The following is a 25,043-nucleotide window of genomic DNA, read 5'->3' on the forward strand; positions in this document are numbered from 1 at the left end:
GATACCTTGATTTGAACACTTCTCTGGCCTCAATCCAGAAGCTAAATAAATGTTCATTGTTTAAACCAATCCATTTCTCGGTATTGCTTAAATAGCCTAGGAAACTTAAACAAAGCTCTCATAATTTCAAGCGCAGAAGAAAGATTAAATTATATCTCCTTATTTAAGGAAAGATGTGTAGGTAAATGAAAAAAAAAAAAAAAAAAAGACCCGAGTCCAAAATTAAACCAATACAACTGATTATCAACAAGAATGCAAGACAATTCAATGGGAAAAGAACAGGGTTTACAATAAATGATGCTGGGACAAGTAGATATTCATATGCAAAAGAATGAAGTTGGCCCCAACCACACACCACACACCATACACAAAAATTAATTTGAAATGAAGCATTGACCTAAAGGTAATAGTGGCATCAATAAAAGTTTTAGAAGAAAGCCAAGAAGTATATGCGACTACAGGTTAGGTGATATTTCTTAAATATGACACCAAAAGCACATGTGGTGAAGGACAAAAGTAGATAAAGTGGATGCCACCAAAATTCAAAACTTTTGTGCTGCAAATGATATCACCAAGAAAGTAAAAAGGAAACCTACAAAATGGATGAAAATATTTGTAAGTAATATAACTGATAAGCAACATGTATCCAAATATACAAATAATTCCTATAACTCAATAACCAAAAGGCAAATGACCTAATTAAAAATCAGGCAAAAAAATGTCAGTAGACATTTCTCCAACATTAAAAAACATTTAAGGCCAATAAGCACATGAAAAGATGCTTAATATCATTAGCCATCAGGACACCATGAATCAAAATCGCGAGATACTACTCAGATACATTAAAATGGCTGTGACAGAAAAGACAACTAACAACAAGTGTTGACAAGGATGTGGAGAAATTGTAACTCTCATATACTACTGATGGGAATGTAAAATGGTGCAACTTCTTTGTAAATTAGCTCGGCAGTTCCTGTAAAGTTAAACATAGATTTACCATACGACCCAGTAATTCTACTCCTAGTTATACACCAAAGAGAACTGAAAGTATATGTTCACATGAAAAATTGTACAAAATATCCATAGCAGCTGACCCAGTAATTCCACTCTTAGTTTTATGGCAAAGAGAACCAAAAGCATATGTTCACATGAAAAACAGTACAAAATATCCATAGTGGCTTTATTCAAAATAGCCAAAAAAAAAATGTAAACAACTCATGTCCATCGGCTGATGAAGAAACAAATAAGATATGATATCTCCATGCAATGGAGTGTTATTTGGCAATAAAAATAATTAAAATACTGATATATGCTAAATGAACCTTGAAAACCTTGCTAAATAAAAGCCAGACCTTGGTAAGTGAAAGAAAAGATCACATATATGAAATGTCCAGCTTGAGCAAATCATAGAGACTGAAAGTAGATTAGTGGTTCCTAGAGACTAGGATACTAGAGAATGGGAGTGACTGCTAAAGGATGGGTGTTCCTTTCTGGGTAAAGGAAAATGTTCTGGAATTAGTGATAATTGTGACAAAGCCCTATGTTTTCCTTAAGAAAGCAAACAAGTGGATGTATACCAGGTCATTCAAACCCTCCATACATAAACTGAGCACTTACTACAGACCAAGCACTAACCAAGCGTTGGTCAGGCTGAACCAATGGGAGTTTCAAGTAAACTCTAATTTCAACAGAAAACTTAATAAACCCCAAATTCCTCATTCCACAAACACTTCTGTTAATCAAGCATTGAATGGTTGAGTGGAGATAGTACTGCATTTACTTTTGTAAAACAGCTTTAGGCTACATATGCAAGATATTTGTGTTAAGTGGAGCATTCATTCACTTATTCATTCATCCAGCATTTGCTAACATATCTCATATGCACCCTGAAAGCACTGGGATTCTGACTTATTGAGACAGAGTAAATACAGATGCAACATGCAAAAAAGCATTTTAAAAATGCCCACGCCCAATATATATTATTACTTAGAACTTAGGCCCCCTCTGCTTTTTTTTTTTTTTTTTAAGCAGAGGAAATTTAAATCAGCCAAATTCCATGTATGTATACTGCCACACCTTTAAAATCATATATGCATAGCTTCCAAGAGACTGGGAAGGGTAATTTAGGACATAAACTCAAATCCAAAGGAAAAACAACTTCTGACCTAGAGGTAAAATGAAATGTGCACCCTGGTAATGCCTTCATTTTTACACTCTTGATGGAAAATAGCAAATGTTTTTATAATGTATAAGTTCTACGATAATGTCAAATTAGAGAACTATTAAAGCAAACACAACTGACAGTAGTAGGGTAAGTAAACTCACATTATGCTTCAAAAACATTTCTGTTAATAACTGCCTGGCTTTATTCTATTTAACGTTAATTTACTAGTAACTGGACAGGTTTAATATCTCTGGGTTACTTTTCGGGATTTTTAAATGGAAAAATCTTCAATGAAATCAAATGGCACATTCCCAGCATTCTCTCATCTAACCCCTCCTTAACCAATCATAATCAGAAAGCCTTAACCTCTGCATCCTTCACTTTAAAATAACCGGAACCTAAGCACTGTGAAGCTGGGAATACAAATTCAACATGCTGTACACATATCCTGAGCAACCATTCAGTCACCCTCCTATTGAGACTCAGAGGACTTCACTGTGACTTTGGTGAACATTTATTGAGTACTTATTATGTGCCAGATGCTCTTCTAGGTCTTGGAAACACAAAGGTAGGCAAAACAGACAAAAGTGTCTGTTTCCATGGAATTTATAATCTAGTTGACAGAAATAATGAACAAAATAAATACATAAACTGCATAAGGTATCAAATGTTGATAAAAGCAATGGAGAATAATAAACTAGAAAAGGGGGATAATAAGAAATAGGTAGGGAATGGGGAGTGGGCAAGTTATTTTATATAAGTCAGGGAGGTATCCCCGAGAGACCCACAGGTGGCCGAGGAAGTGAGCCATGCCATCCCTGCAGGAATATCTTCCAAGCAGAGGGAAAAGCAAATGCACGTCATGTTTGAGAAACAGCATGGAAGCGAGTGTGGCTGGAGCAGAGTAAGCAAGAGAAAGGAGAAGGGAAGAGACTCAGAGAGTTAATAGGGCCAGATCTTTTAAGGCCTAATGAACCTTTTCAGGACTTCGGCTATTACAATGAGTGAGAGGAGAAACCACTGGAGAGTTGTATTCAAAGAAGTGAGATGATGTGACACCTCTTTAAAGGATAACTTGAGCGACTGGGTTGAAAATTAACTGAAGAAGAAGTTAAGGGATGGGACAGTAAGACCAGTTAGGAGCCCTTTGCAGTAACCCAGGCGAGAGATGATGGTAGCTCAGATCTGGATAAGCTAGAGGTAGAGACAAGTAAGACCTGAATTCTGCATACATTGTGTAATTAGACCCAACAGGATTTGGTGGAAGGTATGGGGTATAAGATTCCAAGTTTTCGGGTGCATGGGTGTTCAGTGGTAGAATGCTCACCTTTCATGCAGGAGACCCGGGTTCAATTCTTGGACCATGCAACCCCCCCCAAAAAAAAAATTCTAAGTTTTCCATCTGAAGAGTAGAGTTACCACAGTATGATGGCCCAAACAGTAAGAATAACAGTTTGGAGACAGAAAACCAGTATTCCGTTTGGGGCATAAGGGATGTCACACATTACTTCTTTATCTCCTGGGAAGAACTTGAGTTTCAAAGAAAATGGGAAACATATAACCCACAATATCATTACAAGCAACTCTACTCTAAGACTGTTTTCTCTTCTCTTGGCACATTTCTTTCACCGCACATGTTACAGAAACCTGCCTCACGTGTAGCCTTGTCCTCTGATTATTTCATTGCTAAATTCTGTCTTTCCAAAAAGAATGAGAGCTTCTTGAGAGCAGAAGAGTTGCTGCCCATCCCCCAGTACCTGAAACACAGAGGATTGAGTAATCAGATCCACAGAAATTTGTACATATCATTATTTGACAACGAATACACACCTAAATTGTCTCTTCCTCTCATACCTAATTAGTCACATAGACCTACCACCTAATTAGTCACATAGACCTACCGACTGCATCCCTGAGAAAGTACCACACATCAGAGTCCCCCTTCTCATTTCCTACCACCACTGCCCTCCTTCTGGCCTTCATCATCACTCATGAAACTACTACAGCTGTCCCTCTGCTGACCATCACTTCCTTGAGAACCCTTTGCATTCACCATGTCTAGAATTAACTTTCCAAAACAAAAGCCCCCAATAAAGCTCCGATACGCTAAGAGCAATGTCCTAACTGCTTTCGTGGTTGACAAGCTCCCACAATGGGGTTCCAGTTCTTCATTCCAGTCTCATCCACCCTGAAGATCTTACCAAAGCCAAGTATTCTTAAGAATTCATGGATTTCCAAATATACCAGGCACCTTCTCTTAAGACAGGGCTAATAACTTTGCTTCTGTCTGTAATGTTTTCCCTTCCTGTCAGCCTAGGAAGTTCTTACACATCTTCCAAGACTCTAGAAAGATGTTGAATGCTTGTGCTTTTCTCTGGCCTGTCCAACAGAATTTCTTTTCCCTTTTTCGTATCCTATTACACTTTAAAAATATATCCGGTCAACTGCTGTAATAAAGATACCCAGTTGGATAAGAGGCATACACACCTCTTATCCACCCACCTGTGAACTTCCCAGTGATAGAGACTTCATCTAGCCTCTTCTCCTCACTGCCTAAGATGGTGGTTTTCATATGACAACTGCTCTACAATTTAGTGAATTGCACTTCAAAGCTTTTCTCTCTGCCATTTTCTATGCACACTTTGTGCAAGACATCATTCCAGAACTACCACTTTCCTTTGCTGGTTCACTTTCACAAGATGATAAGAAAGTTGATGGAGTTCCAAGGTCAGAAATTAAATCTAATGCAGTCTCTGAGTCATAAAATGTTTTTTCTAAAAACTCTGAGAAATCTTCCAATGATCTGCTTTTTTCTATGAGTCATGTTGATGATTTCCTACAATAAAAATCATGACTCTGACATACATTACAATCCAAACTGACAATGCATTCCCACAGACACCCATGCTTTGGGGAGATGGCAGCTCATTTACAATACCTACTAGCCAGACTCAGGTGGTAGGCAGGCTCCACCAGAAAGCCAGACATTGACTAGCTGTACCTGTGTGGGGTAACACATGCCTGGGAAATACTGGATTGTCCCAAAACATGTTAGTGACTACAAATGATTTGTTCAACAGCCTCACTGTGTCCAGTGTCTGCAGGGATGAGGAAATCCTGGCCACAGAGGCCCTTCCTGAAATACGTGAACTATCTTGTCCTTCAAAAGACAAGTGGATAGCTCCATCTAGGGGACACATAATTATTTCAACAGTTATTCTCAGAGGAATCTCTTTTAGGTTAACAATTAGATTTGGAGAGGGAAGTGTGCATTCCAAGAATAGGCATCAACGTTATCTGATATTCTTTCTCATTTGCAAGAGTCCAGCTGTACCTACAGCAAAGGTCAATGTCTTAGAGGATCCTTCACCTGAGCAGAAAATCTATACAGTCCTACAGTAAAAAGAAAGAAAAACAAATTCTGTATAATCACACTTGCGTTCTCATATTTTGAATTGGCTCTTCCCCTGCTAGCTGAAAGCTCCCCAGTAATACTAAGTACTACTCTAGTCTCAGAGTACCTTTGAAAAGACCATTTATTTAGGTCACAGCTCCCAACTCAAAAGGAACAGGCAAAAAGTAGTTGAAAGGACTGATTCTTATCCATCCACTATTCTACTAGTTTGGTTCCAATGCATTATTCTGTTAATAATGTAATCATCATCTGGTTTTCCTGTCCACGGTACATAAAATGTCACAAATTTTTAGAAAGGAAATATCTTTCAGTCCACTGACAGTAACAAAATATGACATGAAAATGTAAGAAGGGAAGAAATTAAAATGCACACATAAAGCAATGAAATTTAGTAGTAAGAGTCCATTTAAGAGAAAAAATCTGTTTCACATGTTTTAGCAGACCCAAAGTATATCATGTAAACTCTCAGACTCAGTGTCCTCATTTAAATGAAACCTCAATTAAAAGAAAAAGATTTACAACTTAATCATATTATTAGGTAGATCAAAAGGAAACATATATTTGCATGGCTAGACAAATATCAATTCTATTGTTTATGTTGAGTAGGGTCATAATATTGGAATTTTCAGGTTGAGTACTTCACAGTTACTCACAGTAATCCTGGTTTGGTTGAGTCCAGCTGAGCATGAAAGTGTGAGGAATATGTAAAGAAGGCAGGTTCTAATCAAAATCATTAAAATGGATTCATTCCTTCATCAAGCATCTATGAGAGCCTAAATGTAGCAGGAACTGTGCCAGATGCGGCAGATATAGTTATTAATAAAGTGATGCCTGCCCTCAATAGTTGCTAGAATAAAAAATAACAAACAAAATGGTTTTTTAAGTGATGAGCTTTAGTATGAATGAAGCCCTTTATTCCTTAACAAAAATCACATAAATGAAGTGCTAATATTGATGTTGTTTTATTTTCCCAAACTAACCTGATCCTATAGTTTCCATTCCACAGTTAAATTTAATTTAAAATTAACTATAGCAATAGATTCAGATATTTCCCCTAGAGGAAAGAAGAGAGAAATTCCGAAACATTTCTCAGAATTCAGTTAAAATTATTACTATATCACTAACATAAAGTATATGAAAATAGAAGTTTTGGCGTGTCCTGCTTATTTTATTTATGGAAACATCCCGCACTCTTGCACATTAGAAGTATGCAAATTCTTATTTTCTGCCTATATCACAAGGAGACAGTTACAGGAATGGGAATTCACCCTAGCAAGAAAAGGCTTATCTTTAAGTCATTGAGAAAAAATGTCCACCCCTTAGGAAAGGATCATGACTCAGTGCTCCCAATTGGATTTACACTTTTTACAGGTCATAGAGTAACGTCACTTTATTTATGGAAAGTAACTTACAGCTGATCAAGCATTTCTACACATATTACCTTATATGAGCCTTGCAAGCAATACTTTGAGTTTGCTAAAGCAGGTATTATTTTTTCCATTTTATAAATGAGAAAATTGAGACTGAAAAGTGAATTTCTAAAGTCAAAGAAACTGATTTCTGAGAATCAGAGAAAATTACCTCATGCTAAAATCTTTCTATCAGGCTATACCATTTAAATGCATCAGAATTAAATATGCCTTGGAGAGACTCAAAAATGTCCAATTCAAATGAATAGATACCCTGAGAATTTTTGTTTTTATTTAATACTATACAATAGAAGTCTATAACATTCTTACAACAGTTATGTTTTCTGAGAGACAACTGAAATTTCAATAAATAAATGTAAGGTTGAATATCCCACTCCTATGTAGATTTTTATACCTCTCTTTTTTATATTTTGTTTGAATCTTACTATTTCTTTCAAGGTTCACATTTTATATGTGCTTACAGAAATAGAAACCACATAGAAGAAAAATTTGAAATTAAACTACCAACCAAAAGAGGGATTTTAATTTATCCAAACTATCAAATTCCTAACGGGGCTATTCCTTTAATTATTGCTAACTTTCAGTATTTATTTATTGCCTATATAAAATGCTATTTAAGAATTATCCCATTCTGCCACTTTATTTTCAATCTGGTGTCTAAAAAAGTCTTCAAGGGATAAAATAATAATTTTATCAGAGGCTACGGGGGTTTTTCTTTTTGTCTTTTCCTCAACTCCAGGGAACGGTCATTTGTGATACTTAAATGCTCCCTGGCACAAAGGTCCAGAATTGAGCATAAAATACTTAGAAAAAAAAAGTCTCATATAATCATCCAAACAACTGCAGTTCTTCAAAAGAGAGAACATATTTACTTAAATATGTCTAATAAAGGATCACTCAATACATGCTTTCCACATTTGTGGTGGGTTAGCTCTGCGTCTCCATAAGAAACACAGAAGTGGTTATTTTGGAAGTATCTAATTAATATGAATAACATAAAAAGTCAAATAGTCTATTCATTCTCCAGACACAATTTTCCTAGCCTCTGAATTAAGGCTTTGGGAGTGTGCATTTGGAAATGAACAGTACTCCATTTTACTTTATGCCTGTGAAGCCGCAGCTTAGATCAATGGCTCTCAAAGTGGAGTCACAGAACTGGCAGTAGCAAGATCACTTGGGAACTTTCACAAATGCAAATTCTGGGATCCCACTCCAGACCTACGGAATCAGAAATTCTAGAGGTGGGGCCCAGCAATTTGTGTTTTAAAAAGCTCTACAAGTTATTCCAATGCATGTTGTTTGAAAACTACTGGATTAGACAAACAGGAAGGCAATAGTTGGCCTGAATATTTCAGTCTTCTCAAGTGGCTTAAAATGAGACATTCTTGCATGTGTCTCTATTGCTAAATTTCTTCTAGGATAGCAGCTCTCCAAAGGAAAGAGCCACTCCTCATTTAGTCAATATATGCAGGCTTCCAGCAATTGCGGACATTCAAAAGCATTTTTTGCACAGTACAAAAGTTCACAAAATTTTTGTACTTTTTAGTAACAACGTAGATTCGATCCCTTTGGGATGCTTACAGACAATGAGGTTAATCCTCGAGAGGCTTTATGGAACCTTATCTCTTGGCAATGTCAAGGCTGATGTGGCATCTTCAATCCATAACAAACACAAGCAAGGTCCTCTGCTGTGCTCTGAGGTTGCGAAATCACCAAGGGCATCTCTTCCTTACAGTTTAACAATAAAAGACTGAGAGGAAATGCTATGGTAGCCCAAAGATGGAACAATTATACTGACGGGTTGTCAGGAAGGTTTAAAACCAACCATGTAGTTGAGGTTGACCCAGAGCTTGAAGATGGGTTATGAAAGGGCAGCACATAAAAAGTAAATAGCTTCAGGAAAAGTGGAACATAGGTTGGTCAGCACCTGTGAGGAGGGGAATTGGGAGGGTGAGGACCTTCAAATTGAAGTGTTAAAGTGAAGGCATGTTATAAAGCATCTTAGGCAGATTCTTAAGTTGCTTACCCATAGGAAACACAGCAGCTGTGATTCTGAAGTGTGCTTCCACTCTATACCTTTGTAATTAAAAATAAATAGACAAAACTGATACATTAAATCAGCTATCCAATGAAAAGAATATACTTATCATGAGGGGATTTTTATTATTTTAATGTCTAGCTAGCTGAAACATAATAAAACTCTTTGGACCTCTCCACTTCATTTACAGCAGACCCCAAGGGCTCCTTTTATTGTCCAAAAACGAAGATACGAATGCTAACTTACAGAGTCGCACCAGTAGAAGGTGAGGACATATTCTGACATCCGATAAAAGCAACTATTTTTCAAAAGGTAATTAAGAGTAAATAATCTCCTTTTATTGTTTTTGAAGGCATTTAGAATTTTAAACAAATTATGCCTACCGACTTACATTTTTCTTAATGGCTTCCTGGCTCATTTCCCAGCCTCGAGCCATTGCCCCTCTTCAACCCATTCTCCCTCTCTCAGTCAATGACCTACCCCTCTAAAATACAAGCTCAATCCTTTTCCTCCACAGTATAAAATAAATACATGAATGGCTTTTCATTCACTACTCTTCAAAGCCCAGCCCCCTGACCAACCACCCAAGTCTCTATTCACCTACCCAGCCTCCTCATTCACCAACCTTCAAGTACCCAATGAGTAATCACTCCAGACTTACCTGCAAGTCTGCAATTACAAGATGCTCACTCTCACTTAGATATCTTGATAACACTGTCTTCCCTCCACAAAAGAAGGAAAATTTCCACTTTCCCATCCCTGTCACCACCTGATTAACTCCTATTTACCCTTCTAGGCCTTCAATAAAAGTCACCCCTGAATGAAAGCCCTTCTAGCTGGAGGGCCCCAGGAGTCACTGGGTTCTGTAGCACTGCACACCAATTCCACGGCATGGCCACTTTGCCCTTTGTATGTTGGTCTTTCCCAAAAGACAGAGGGTTAACCTCAGAGGAAGACTATGTCTCTTACATCTTTATTTCCCTAATGCGTTTTACTTAACAAATAAATGCATATGTAGCAGTTGGTGAAGAAAGAATGGGGTATTTTGAATCACAAGAGCCCGATCTGATTTTCAACTTCAGAGTCCAGTTGTTATGTGGCCTTGAGTAAGACCTTCATCTTCATTCACCTCATTTTCCTCATTCTCTAAAACAGAGATAAGAAGTTCCAACTCATATGTTTTCTACAAGAAGCAAATTGTATGAAAGATTTTTTTTTTTTTTTTTCCATGGGCAGGCACTGGGAAATGAACCTGGGTCTCTGGCATGGCAGGCGAGAATTCTACCCGCTGAGCCACTGTCGCACCCTGAAAGAATTTTTTTAGTTACAAAGCGATGGCTACATTTGTCATCTCCATTGCCAGTGGCTCTGTGCACTGCTTAGTAACTTAGACTTGAGTTAGAGTTCCTTGATCAGCCACACTATTCATCCATGACACAAATGAACACAACCAGTCCCCTTTATTTAAAAAAGAGAGATTCTCAGAACCTTTTGATCAGCTAAGTCTCAGAATTTTCTATAATACAAAGGCAACAAAACAATTATCATTCACAGAATTGTTCCATCATCTGAATTCATTACTCTCCTTTCAGTGCTTCCTTCAAATGCAGTCTTACAGAGTCACAGAAATGCCCAGCATATAGCTGTCTGCAAAAGCCACACAATGGCAGGATGAAGGCATGCTAATACTTAATTGTCATAAGCTATTGTCATTTAAAAATAGGGCATTTTGAGCAATACTTTTGTCTACTTTTTATTGCCCATCCGTAACTTTATATTACTACTTAGAACTATGATACTCAGTTACAAAATGATATTTCAAAGACAGGTACAAAGAAATATATTTCGTTTCTACAAAGACAGAGCTCTCTACCCATTTTCAATAGTGATTTATTGGAATGACAGAAGCAAAACTTGCTTAATATAAAGAATAACAGACTCAAATATTCATAGGTTCATTCTCCTTGTCCGTTTCCAATATCTTACTTTTAGGACATGGTAAAATCTCTCCACACAAAATGGATCTAAAAGGAAAAATAGATCAGCAATCATAAATCAACCAAGTAAAATAGTACTTAGAGTTCATACTCTCTTAGGTTTCTAATACGTACTAACAATTTAAGGCCATTTTTACCTAGTCTTGCTTGAAATTATTCTTAGGGCCCCAGCTATTTATTCAATATGCCTCTACTCAAAATAGATATATGTCTAACAGCAAACTAATTAATCAAAAAAATTACAAGGATGAGGAGAGCATAGGCATGCTGCCTTACCAACAAGCAAATAGCATGCAACCCAATGCATGGAGCTTCTGACTACGTGGTTGTGCACCTATAAGGCACTCTCTGTTTCCACTGGAGAGTACTAGGGGGATGCGCTGACACCCACCCCCAGTCCCACTCCCACCCATTTTCCCCTCCACTACAGGCTTGAGGAAGCCAAGCCTGTCATCATTTTCAATAAACGAGCTAAAACAACCCGATCTGTGCTGGCTCAGTGAGCAGACCTTTGAGCTGGCAGCATAGCCCAGAGACAGAGGTCTTTTTCAGAAATGTAGGCATTTTAGCAAACGTTCCTGGAATCATGAGCTGGATGGAGAGACCTTAAAATCATCACTCATCAACACAAAGGAATTATGTCACTCACCTGTAACTAGCACTGAAAATATCACTGGGAATTTATTACAGAGGACACAAATCTAACATTGATAGACAAATGTGCTTGCTTAGGGTTAAAGATCCAGATTTGAGAAAATATCCACCTAGGTTGGGTATTTGTGGCCATCGGTGAATTTATTTCTAGTTGTAATGGACTAGTTAAAAAGGATTTTTTTTAATGCAGTGGAGAAATCTTCTAAGAATCATAATGATTTTTATTTTTTGTAAAATTATTCTCAATAAAAGTATACGAACTGAAAGATTTCTTCACTTCTGCATTAAGGCTCTTAATGAAAGGAATCAGAGAATTTTTGCATTGACAACTTTCTCAGAGGAAAATCTAATTTAATCCTGCTACTTTATAAATAAGGCCCAAAAAGTTTAAATGCTTTTCTCAAGGGCACTCAGTTGGCTAAGGTTATTAACCAGACTAGAAGCCTCTGACTGGTGACTGATATATTTTTGGTAAAAGAGGACCCCAGAGCTCAGGGGGCACTTTTATTTCATTTTGTGGCACAAGAAGCCTGTCTATGAGCAGGTTATCAAAAGTATATAAATTTACTCTTTCTCTTATATTGTATACTTCAAGAAAACAAAAGCTCTAGCTGACTTGCTTTTCTTGGACCCTTCTGCAAAGGAAACCAAATTTGCTTTATATTAAATAAGCATCGATTGCGTCATGACACATAAATACAACTTGGAAATTGAAATGTGTTCAATGCGATAGCAGCATCTGCTAAGAAAAGCAACAAATGTTTCTCCAGAAGTTGCTGGGGGGCAGGGGGATCTGTAAATTTATACGAAGCAGAAGACCTGCAGCCTTGAGAGTATTATTAGTTTTAAACAACAAAAATAACTTATCAAAGAAAAAATACCTTACCCTTTTCCTGATAGGTCACTAAGGGTCTGAGGACAAGCCATGCTCTGATCTTTGACTTTTTTTTGAAATTTTCTTTTGGGCCTCTAGCAGCTAAGGTTTGACGTTTGTTTTGGTTTGATTTATTTTCCTCTCCTAGAGAGACAGACAGAAGATTCCACATACAGCAGTATTAAAGATCACACATATGGGAGTATTAGATGTTTTTTGTGTCTTTGATTTAAGTCAATTAACAAAACGTTAATAATGTAAACTCTCTAGATAGTGTTTTGTCTTTGGTCATTTGGATGATGTAAAGAGTACAGTTACTTATACAAACTAAAATTGCAAAGCAACCAACACACTAAAAATAAAAATAGAATATGTGTCCTGAATTTTCTATAGACATACTCAATAAATTAATTTACTAAAAGTGCAGCATGTTAAAGATTAAACACAAGAACTATTTTGGAAAGTGTTTTTGTCATATGCTTTAAAAATAGCTTTTAAAAATCTTTCCAACATTTTGAGGAATATTAAAATATATAGTATGTTATAGCTGATACTTTGACAATCTGAATCTAACAATGGACCTATATTTCAGCTACCCCCAGCTTAGAATTTGATTTCCTACAGCCAGCACTTAAGTTCAAAGGCTTTGGTATATTGATAAGCAAGCGTAATTTTGACTAGAGTCACATTTGAAAAAATAAATAATTTCTAATATCACAAGAAGAAAATACCATTGAACTGAAGAGTTTTGGAAAATAAACTCTGGCAAGACATAACGTCCCACTCTTTATCATTAAATAGAGGCAGAAACTAGCTTGGGAAAAATCGTGTGAGAAAGATACGTGTGCAAAAAGATCATGAAGAAGGGAAGTGGGTGTGGAAAATGAAGAAACACTTGGTTCTAATGTCATTAAGTTGCTTGTGATTCTATTGGCAAAGGCTGGATTTTCCAGATGGACTATATCAAGAAGGAATAGGAACTATAATATGACTGATTATTTCACGTGGTGAAAGTATTCCTCTTAAGAATAAAAACATATGGATTTTTTTTAAATTCTGAAGTTGAAATAAAAATGAAAACCTGGTAGTCAGAGTATGACTGTGCTTATCAGTTACAATGGATGCTGTGTCTTCAGCTTTATTTAAGAGGATCCCTTCCTCAAGCTAAACTTCTTAGGGGCCTCCTTCTATCAGTTATGCCCATCTTTTTCATATTGTCAACCTTTTTCTTTCTGCTGGTTTCTTTCTATTAGGATATAAACAAGTTCATTCCTTTTCAGCTCAACACACAAATACCCCTCCCTTGACCCCAAACAACCCAACTGTTAGAAGCTCTAGAAGTGTCCTCCTCTCCATAGACAAGCTCAATCAGTGAAACACTGCCCATATTCACTGCCTCTTTCTTTTCTCCCACTTCCCCTTTAATTATATCGTAACTCGTTTCTGCTCCCTCTTCACTAATATTTCAATGTGAATACTGACAGCAAGGTCTCCAGCCTGCCACTAAATCCAGTAACAGTTCTCTCAGTTTTAAAACTCCCATTTGCCTCCCAGTACTATCAGATGCTCTTGACCCCTCCCACCAGTTTCTCCCATCAATTTTCTTTACAGCAACACTCTCTCCCAGTTTCCTTCTCATAACTTTAGTCATTTCTTTTCAGATTTCCTTGCTTACTTCTTCTCTGCTCACCCTTAAGTGGCAGTAGTCCCTGCAGTTTTATTCGAGGTCTTATTTTCTCATCCTAAAGTCCCTCCCAAGAAAAATCTCACCAGCTCTTATACCTTCAATTAACAGCAAATGCAGATGAACCGTCCAAAGCAGTTTCTGATCCACTTTTGACTTTCAATCAAAATACCCAGTTGCCCCTTGGACTTACAGGATTCATAAGCACAAACTCATGACTAAAACTTGAATCATTAATCATCATCTTCTCTCCTCAAACCTGCCCCCTCCCTCCCCTCCCCCCTCCTTCCCCCCAACCCTGTCTCGTTTCCTTATTTGTAGTTAGTGGCACTACAATCCTCCAAGCTGAGGTGAAAAAAAAAAACAGGAATCACCTTCAGGTCCTCTCTTCTTCATTTCCCATATTCAATTAATTAACAAGCTCTATTGATTTTACCTTCAACAGCCTAGCTTCATGTAATTGTCTGTTTCTCTACTCTGTTTCCTACCCATTTCCAGCCAAGACCATTTCTCCTCAAGCTTACTATCGGGAGGGGGTGGGGGAGTGGTATGCAAGGATAGCTCAGTGGTAGAACTCGCACGTGCATGTGGGAGACCCAGGTTCAATTCCTGGCCAGTGCACCCAGCCCCCTAAAATAAAAGGAAAAATAAAACTCAACATTTATTTTTGCAATAACAGGATAATTACATGGAAAATAAAGCGTGACACCCACTATACAGAATACAAAAAACCCAGCATTACTGCAATGGTCCCTCTCTCATCCTTGTTCCTCCATCTAAACGCTCTAATTCATTCTCTATAATGGGGCATTAGAGAGCTTCCTAAAATTCAAATCTGATCAAAGGAATTCTTGGTTAAAACTCTTCAGGGATTTTGCATTACCTTTAGGATGAACGTCAAATTCCCTACCATGGCTGACAGGGCGTTTTCTGATCTGACCCATCTTACCTCACCAGTCTTATTTCCTTTCATTCCCTATTTCATGCTGTCTAGTCATAGGAATCTCTTTCACTTTCTGAAACTCATCCTCTTCTCCCATGCTGTACCCATTGTCTAAAACAGCTCAATGAATATACATTGAATTAATTAACAAATTATAAGTTAATTAAATTACAATAATTCATAAATATTTCAAATTTGTTACAGTCCTCTTTCACAAGAAATCTTTCTTTAACTGTAAAATGTGAGGAATTTCTTCCATTTCTCATTTCACGTTTGTAATTTTTCTGTGCAGTAATTTACTTAAGAAACTTTAACTAAATTCTGATAATAAAAAGAACACAGCCACTGAAAATGCATATTTCACGGGCTCACAGAACAGTATCGATAAATGCTTTCAATTTTTCAAATATTCTTATTTGGTCAACTTTTAAGCACATAGTACCAGTGATTTTTAACAATTTATAGAATGGGGATAATATATCCCAAGAAAAACAGAAGATAGATTCTCATTGTTTGGTGGCCTTAAATTACAATCTTTAGAATTTCAAAGTTAGACATGATAATATGTTTGTGGGGACAGTTACGATATCATATTAAAATATGTCTTTAAGCTTATGGGAATTTTCATATTTTACCTAAAGTATAGAATGCATAGAAGTAACTAGATTAACATTAAATGATATATTTTGCTTAAATAAGAAATTGGAATCATTCCAACATTTTAAATGTATGTTTAATTTCTAGCACAGTCCAACTGAAAAGCTGTGTTAAAATCCATCTACAAAAAAAATTATAAAATCCATCTATAAATTTTAAGATTGACTTTCAATATCTCAATTCAAAATTACTAAATAGACATTTAAATAGGAATGGACCTTCTTGTGTTCTTCTTGTTAATATTGTGAATATTGTCAGTTTCGAGATATGGAGGTTAATGCAGCTACATATTAAGAAAGTGGGTTTTATCTAAGATGACCTGCAAAAAATTTTAAAAAACAGAAAATATAATTAGAAAAACTCCCATAATAGCAGAGACTAGCAAGTGGTCTAGATTATAGGAGGCCTAGAGCCTAGTATGTATGCACTGACTGAGCCAGAGGCTGCATGCAATTCATCCCTACCGATGCAGCCAAGGGAACAGGTATTATTACATGCGAAACAAAACAGTAAAATATTAATTGCAAATCAATGCTTTAATGTTAACAGCAATCGGAAATCACTATAGGATGTCAAAGGAGAAATGTGAATGACAAAGTTGCCAGGATAATAACATGGTATGCTTGTCATTTCAAGATGAGTGCTAAGAAGACCTGACAGATGCCAAATGTTTCCACAAATAACAGAGCTGTGATCCTTGTGCTACTGTGCTGTAAAATAAAATTTTGATTCATGGTTTCTGTAGCAATCAGAACCAACTCCATTTACAGTATGTTCAAGCTACGCTGGCACTAACAGCAGACTCACCGTGCCACTGATGGCTCATGTGAACTGTTAGATTAAATGTACAATGGCAGCTGAGACAGTCTTGACTGACCCCCGCGCCTTCTGTACAGTGCTCCCCAGATGTGCCCTTTCAACAATTCACTGCTTTAGCCCCTTATTACTAGATGTCTAGACCACAAATGATAACTAGCTGTGCCCTTCAGGTGCTAAATGCTACATATGACATCTGCAGAATTTTCTCCCCAGTCTTCTCAGTTTCTTACTTTGAATAATTATTTTTTCTCTGCGAGCACTCCAGCCAGAAACAGGAGGTGTTTAACCAGAGAGCTCATTGGGGTTGACAGCAGCTGAGAGAACATCAAGGCCAGGCATTGTTCTCATTGCTAGTTTAAAAGGCTCCCTGCCCCTCTAAGTCTCCCATACTCACGCTTTCACCACCAAACTAGACCTGGCCTTTCCCTGCTTCCCCTTGTTTTACTTTTTTGTTCTCTCTAGCAACAGAACATTAGAAACCATTTACAGCCCACTAGGCATGACCACAGGCTTTAGTAATTGGGAAAGAATAAATACATGCAAAGGATCCAAATGTAGGATAAGATCCTCCATTCAATCACTTATTTGCTCCAAGAGCTAGAATTTTACAACACATTTACTCTCTGCCTTTTGTTGACTTATCAATCACTTAATTAAAAATACATATATATTTTTCCTTAACTATTATGATAGCTTTTTGTGCTTGCCTCAATGTCTGCATTAAGTGGGTGTGTATGTGTGTGTGCATGGTTATTACAATTCTTTTTCTTAGGTAACTCTTTTACAACTAGGAAACGAGCTCCTTTGGGAAAGGATCTGTGGCAGATTGAATTATGTACCCCTGATTTTAATCTTAATCCCCATTTTTGTGGGTGTGTACCTATTATTAAATAGGGCCTTTTGAACATGTTATTTTTACTTAAGGTGTGGCCCCACTGAATTAAGGTAGACCTTAATCCCTCTTACTGGAGGCCATAGAAAGAGGTGTCAGAGAAAGTCATACAGAAAGAAGGTAGAAGTCAATAGAAACTGGAAGAGCAGATACAAGGATCCAGCTATGTGATGAGATGCAGAGTCAAGCCAAGGAACCATTGCAAAGATGGGAAAAAAACAGTACAAGACCACCAGACACCTCCAGGAGAAAGCATAGCCTTGTTGGTGCCTTGGTTTAAACTATGAGACAATAAATTCCTGTCGTTAGGCCATGTATGGTATGTATGGTATTTGCCATGCAATTGTATGGTGTTTGTCAGAGAAACCTGGCAAACTAAGGCAGTTTTATATTGTATTAAATCTTTGTAGGCCTAGTACCTAGCACATAGTAAGCTTTGCTGAACAGACACAAAATTAAGATGAGAACAACAGAAACAAGATTTAGACATCGGTAGTAATCTACAGTTATAAATGCATAAGATAACACAAAGTTTGGATATTAGAATGGGAGGGTTGGGAAACTGACATGAAAGAGGTGGAGTACAGAGTTTCTCTTTCGAAAAGGGCACAGGTTATAGTTTGAGAACATTCTAGGAAACCAAACCAATGGAATTACTTCGGACAAACATTTTGACAAAGATAGGATGCTCCAGTAAAGACAGAAACCATCTAAATCAAGGTATCAGCACCATGTCCTTTTCCAGCTTTAGGTCATCATATGTATGCAAGTGGCATGTGTGAATGTGTGTGTGTGTAAGAGAGAGAGACAGACAAAGTCCTGAAAAGCAGTAGGACTTAATAAAATGTAAAGGGCTATATAGCACATACATTTCATTCAAACCTGTCCAGTTAATAACATATATCTGTCTTCCCATATTCCATCTCTCGCTTTTTTTATTTTATTACCAGGTCCAAAGCCTCAGGTTAGGGATCAGGGTTTGTCTTTAATCTTAAGAATGGGAATTCAAGAAAGCAACTAGTCTAATCCCCTATAATGAATAACATTTATGGGGCTCAACTTCTTGAGCAGGAAAGTTTCAGTTCTGAAAAATAGCCCAGTGATCTATAGATATCCTCAATGAAGCTTCTATGAATCCTTTATAAGCAAACAGAACAAAACCATGGTACTACTCCTACTCCTATGAAGGGACAAATGGATAGATACCCTCTTCCTACTTTAGTTATGCCTCAAACTCCACCACTCTAGTATGAAACAGTAGAGCTATTCAAAGGACACTGGATATTCTATGAGGCACCCATACTGCGGCGGGTGTGAAATGAGAAGAATTACACCACAAAGCTGGTATCGCCAAGGGGAGGTCTGGTTACACAAGAAGGAAAGTCTGGATACCTTCCATGGAGGATCCAATTGGAACTCTAAGCCCAGGCCACAAGGAACTCAGCCCCATGAAAATGGGTCTGAAATACATTATCATTGGCATATCACGTATACCTTGGTGGAGGCACAAAAGAAAACAGGTGGCTCAGAAACAGAGACACCAGAGATGGAGGTCAGAGAAAGAGAAATGCAGCAACCTCCAGCTATCCTTAATTACAACAAAAAGCAGCCAGTAAGAATTTTGCAGAGCATTTGGAGAGCAAACTCTTTACAAAAACTATATTTAAAGTTTGAGCATTTGTAGATGGAAAGACTAAGGCCTATCTGAAAATAGCAATAAAGACAGACATTGAATTGGGAAGGTTACATCTCACCGCAAAATGATGTGAGACAAGCCCTTATGCCGTAACACACAAAATGAACAACAACAACAAAAAAAGCACATACACACAGCAGAACTGGGCTAATGCAAGGAGAAAAGCTATTGATACAGAATCAGAACAGTGAACAGGATTTTAACACTAGTGAAGGGTCATCGCCAGATCCTTAAGTAGCAAGAACATGAATTTGGCAATATTATTATACTAAAAGATACAGACACACAAACACACACATTAATATCTACACGTGTGAATTAAGTAGTACTCAACAGAAAATAATTGATCATTTTAGAGTTTGGGTTAACTCATTTACAACAATTCATTTGTTGGGTCTAAAATGAGCCTTCCTCTAAATATTGCTACAGAGAGAAAAGTGTAAGCAGCCTGAATGGACTCCCCTACAGTTATAATCACAGATTTCAGGGCAGGTGGGTAAGTAGCATCTTTTGCCAAACTGTTTTTTAAAAAAACTAGGTTCTGCCTAAGAACACGTGTATGTTATATGTAAGGGTGGCGCTAAATGGTTGAGAGAACAGCCCTTGGGCAAGTTTTGCACATTGCTTTGGCTTCTACTCTGCAACCCTTGGTCAGTGGCAACCAATTCTCTCTAAGACTATGTACAACTGACCCTTGTACATACACACTGTCTCTGACACTGCATATGGCAGAGCAGTCCCCTTACCTCAATACCACTTTGCCACAGTGGTTCTAGACCCTTCCCTAAAACTGATACTAGGTATTGAGGAAGGAGTTACTCTCAAGAAGTTCACCATAAAAGAGATGAATGTTGATAACTACAGGGCAAAGAGAGGAATAATTAAGTCTAGACTCACCTCTCTGAAAAATGATAAAAGGAAGAAAACTTATATTCTGTCTTACCACTGTAAAAAGTTGCATAGATGCCCTGACCCCAAGATTACCGGGTATTTTACAAACAAAGGACATGAGAAGCATGGTAGAGAAGACACTGGAAACATCAACTTTTCCCCAGGGAAATAAACTCTTGGTGAAATGAACTTAACTCATTGGAAGTCTTTAACTGAGTTATTAATTTAATAAATTATTTGTGGTTTCTTAACTCTCTTTATAAAATCAATAGATAGCTTTTCCAGGCCTTTGACTGCCTGATCTTAAAAGATCAGAGACAGGTTTCTGCCTGCCCACAATTCTTTGATATATATAATTAGGGTGAAATTGCTCCAATAACTGATCCGACGACGTTAGCTGAGCTCAGTATGGCTAATTCACCTCTGACAATAATGGAATTTCTCTGCTGAAAGTCCAAGAAGGAAAATGCCATAGAATATTCTAATAGTTTTTAGGTATTCTCATAGAGTATTTTCATCATTAGAGAATTAGATGGATTATTTCAATGTTTCTTCTTTGAACATTAACCAAAATATACTGTGTATATATTTTTTTCCTTCCTGCACTTCAATTGGCATCTTCTCTGAAGACACTTCTGCTTTTAATGTCAAGGTTAACCACATCTTCTTATGATAATTCACCTTCACTAGAATTGTTTATTTCTAGGAATATACTACAATTAATATTATTTACTCTGTAAACACTTGTAGATATCACAGCAGCAAAACTCTAGGTTAATCCATTACCTAGGTTTTTAATTCTAGATCTGACACTTAGTCGTAAGGCAGTCTTTGGTAAGTCATTTTGTATCTCGTCCTTTCTGGGGTTTTTTTGGTAAATCTGTGAAACGTGTATAATGCTTTTCACTATTGCAGTGGGGACATTTATTAATCAGTCTGCTTTTACTCAAGAACCTTAATGAGGTGAGCCAACCATGCTGTTGTGAGCTAGGAACGGGTCCTAGCCCAGCTGAGTCAAGCATATTTACTCTTTCAAGACTCTTTCACACAACAGATTCTATTCAATCTCGGGAATTTGAACTCTTAGGTCATATAGAGCTAGAGCTGAAGTGCCAGCTTTATAAGCACTCTCCCAACCTCCAGATAATTAATCTCCCATTTTTGCTTAAGACAGTTTAAGTTGACTTTGCTTCTTTTAAGAAAACTTAATGTGTCCTAAAACCTCGGTGATCATATACGCTGGTGCAATCAGTACAATCCCAAGTAATGCCTACTGTCCTGACAAAACTGGTAATATCGTTCCCTTTTCATTCTCAAGCTTGTCCTGATTTAATCAACAGATTATATGGTCACCATTCCTAAGATCTCATTTCACATTTCAATTTCAATATAAGATTCAAGTTAGATAATACATGCTCTTATTATTTAGAGAAATCACCAGAGGGCTTCACTCATAGTAAGAAATCAATAAATATTTGTTGATTGGAAGAAGTTTGTCTTCAAGCCAAGGAAGGTTTCACGATAGCTTGGGAAAAACCCTGAATGGAACATGTACATCCTTTCAGCTTAACAATTAATGGTCACTCTCTAACAAAGCTCATTATCTCATATCAGAATTGCTTACTCTGGAACTCAAAGAAGTCTAATGTCAGTGTGGCCTACCTGTATTTCAAAAATAAATAAATAAGTAAACTCCTCTTGCAAGACAGTGAAACAGAAATTTGCTCTACTATATAAATACTTGAATAATCATATATTTCATCTTTTACTTAAAAGTGATGCATTTGCCTTATAAAATAGCTTTCTAACCATCAAATTTTCATATATGTGCCTACCTCCTGGTCTCTCAAATTTGTTGACAAGTTATCAAGTGATTTAATTGTTGAAATTAAAATATCAAATCCAAATTTAGAATATGTATTTATTGCATTGCTAATGAAACACTGTTCATCCCTTCCTCTCTACATGCCTACCTACCTATATACCTACATAAACACAGACCTAGGTACAAACAGTCCGAGAAGGGGAATGTTACTAGTGTTTTCTTTCTGACTTTGTTGGCTATAAGAAATAAATGAATATGCCCCAAGTTCAAGGCTTCACTCAGTTTCTTTTATCCTGAGCCAAATAATGAGTCACCCAATCCTACATCTTACCCAAGTCAGTCAGAAGCAGGAGAATAAACGGAACTCATCAGGTTGAAAGAATAAGGATCTGACAAAAATATAAATTCTACTCATTTCTATAAATACTAGTCACACCCAAGCAAACCGTGTAAGCTGTTCACAGAAGCTGATGTAAAATAAACCCCAGTCTCCAAAGAGTTAGGGATTATTAAATTCTGGCATGAAAACCTTACCTTCAAACCCCAGAAATGCTTTCCACCACCAGAAGAAGACAACAAGCTCTTCTTGATCCCTGTCCACAGACGGCAAATTGTTATACCAGAGAAACAGAGGGATGGGTTTCTCTTCTAGATAAGATTCTTGCTTAAAATCTTATTTTGTGTTGTTATAACAGGTTGGTGATATCACACGGTGAAAATACTCTGCTCCGGGTGCTTCTTAGCTTGGTACAATTACCACAAGAGGAACAGCCCTGGTGGGGAGACTTTTCTGAGTCCCAAACAGCTTGATGCATTAGAGCCGAGGACAAGCCACCTGTGAGGAGTGTAAAAAGGCAATATATGATATGGCATATTTCTCAGGTATGAAAAGCTATTAACATAACATAAAAGATTATGCTTAGACGACAGAAAGTAATTATAACAACGATGGCATGTCACATGCACTTTAGATGATTCTTCCAAATAGGAGAGCCAAAAAATTTTTTTAATGAAACTGACCTTCTCAGTTGTTTCCTCCTGTGACTTGAGGATATCACACGAGTGGGAGTATGTCTGCCTCACTCTCTGGAAACAGGTAGATGTTGGCTCCAGAAATCCAAGACTGTTCTTCTGACAATTGTTCAGCAGTGGCTATTTCACTGGCATCAACTTGTCATTGTATACATTGGATATGAGGATTTCGGAAGCAAATCATATAAAATAAGGCACCCAAGAGTTCTTTAACAGACAGAAAGATGAAGTCTCAAATAGCTAAGATTTTTCATCACAATTCAAATGCAATTCCTCTGAATTACAATGTTTCCAGCTGAGAAACCACATGATCTAAAATAAAGCATTTGACCAAATGTAAAGATTAAGAACTTTGTTTAAATATTATCTTACTTAATTTAGGACCTGAACCTGATTACGAAGATGCATTAACTTTAATTTTTGCAAAAAGGAATGATAGAGGTCTGTATATGTGAAGCAGGGAATGATAGGAGCTGCTGCTATCCCCGAGTCCTTTGCTGCTGGGACCTGCTGGCCAACCTCAGCAGGATAAGTCCAGCTGAATCTAACAGTGAAAGCAGCTTCTAGGGCATTCAAGAGCTGATGCATTAACTAAGAAGATGTGAAATTTGATTTGTTTGGAGGAGGACTTCCTGACTTAATGCAAAATAATATCATAGGAAGACACCCCATGGTCACATTAATTACTCATGCTTCTTCCTTCCCAGTCTAGTTTATTTATGCAGTGAACACCAACCTAAATAAATACTGAATGAAGAAAGTCCTAACTGTGTGACAGTTTGAACCAATGCATCCGACTAACCAAAGCAAAGCATGATACAGACAGAGGGGCAATTAGAGCAGAAGCCAGCAAACATTTTCTATAAAGTGCCAGATAGTGAATATCTTAGGTTTTGTGGGACACATGTTCTCTGTCTCAACAACCATTATAGTGGAAAAGCAGCCACAGACAACCCAAAAACAAACAGGTGTGCCTGTGTTCCAACAAAACTTTTTATTTAAAAAAATAAGTGGCCAACCATGGTCTACAATTTGGCAAACCCTATGCTTGAGCAATTCAAGGCTGGAAAGGTGCAAAACTTGGGTGATGTGTAGAGGAATGAAGAGAAAATTCCTTTCACACATACGTTTTTACCAACATTTAGGAAACCACCTGCAAATTCAAGTCAGGTCCCTGATACCTGTTTCTGCGACCTTGGTGAGCATTCATTAGCAGCCCTGATGTACTGAAACCACACGGAATAAAGTTAGACAACTGACTGTTGGCTCCTGGTCACTGCACAAAATGGTAGCACCATCTGTTTACTCTGTAGGCAAGGACATATTAGCATTGTCAATTCAGCATGTGTCATTCTGGCTACAATGTGTGAAAGATGTGGGTGGGTGTTGCCAAGATACACCATTCAGTCCAGAGCTATGGTGTTATAATGTCCGCCTGCTGGGAGATCTTCTGACTCCCCCTGCTTGGAAATGCCTTGTTCCTCCTCTCTATGAGTTAATTCCAAATTTCCTTCAAGAGTCAGGTCCAGTGCCATCTCTAGTTATTACAACTTGAATTTATTCTCTCTTTTTCTCTCTAACTACCACAGTCTCTTCTCTCTCTCTCAACCCCAGTCCATCCCTCTGTCCCTCCCTCCTTCCCTCCCACCTCCCACCACAAACCAGTTTTGAGTCCCTATTACCTTTCCTTGTGCTTTAGTCCATTCATGTGCTTTTACAAGACTATAAAAGTCTGCTGTACTCTGCATGGCTGGTCAATGCACAAGAGATGTTATGCTTCTTAACTTTTTTACATGTATGATTTGGTTCAAAAGCTTACATCACAGACAGATAGCTCCTGACTATTCATTCACGTGAAAATAATTAGTAGCCTGGTTGTTTTGTCAATATGATGCATTCAAAAGTTAGAGCTGGTGGTAAAAAGCCACTGTGGTATACCAGAAATACACAAGCGTCAAGGATACAGGAGGACCTGGGGTGCACTGGGACTCCAGCTTTTAGTAAATATAGGAAAATGTGAAAATGTCTTACA

The 25,043-nt window shown here is 37.4% G+C and overlaps 1 protein-coding gene and 1 long non-coding RNA gene across 3 annotated transcripts in view; both read right to left on the reverse strand.

Annotated features, from left to right (window-relative positions):
* Positions 1 to 25,043, reverse strand: part of DLGAP2 (DLG associated protein 2) — a 1,049,558-nt gene that overhangs the window by 684,219 nt on the left and 340,296 nt on the right. The gene's annotated exons all lie outside the window — the stretch shown is intronic.
* Positions 10,926 to 25,043, reverse strand: part of LOC143677252 (uncharacterized) — a 30,788-nt gene continuing 16,670 nt past the window's right edge. Inside the window, exons 1-5 of one of the 2 annotated variants that reach the window (XR_013172476.1) lie at positions 24,193 to 24,311; positions 23,000 to 23,323; positions 22,514 to 22,814; positions 12,585 to 12,716; positions 10,926 to 11,071 (exon numbers count right to left, since the gene is read on the reverse strand). This is a non-coding gene — a long non-coding RNA (uncharacterized LOC143677252). Of the gene's footprint in view, positions 11,072 to 12,584; positions 12,717 to 22,513; positions 22,815 to 22,999; positions 23,324 to 24,192; positions 24,312 to 25,043 lie in introns of those variants that run through there. The other variant, XR_013172477.1, reaches the window with a different exon arrangement.

This window comes from Tamandua tetradactyla, chromosome 3, assembly GCF_023851605.1.
Source record: "Tamandua tetradactyla isolate mTamTet1 chromosome 3, mTamTet1.pri, whole genome shotgun sequence".
NCBI lineage: Eukaryota > Metazoa > Chordata > Mammalia > Pilosa > Myrmecophagidae > Tamandua > Tamandua tetradactyla.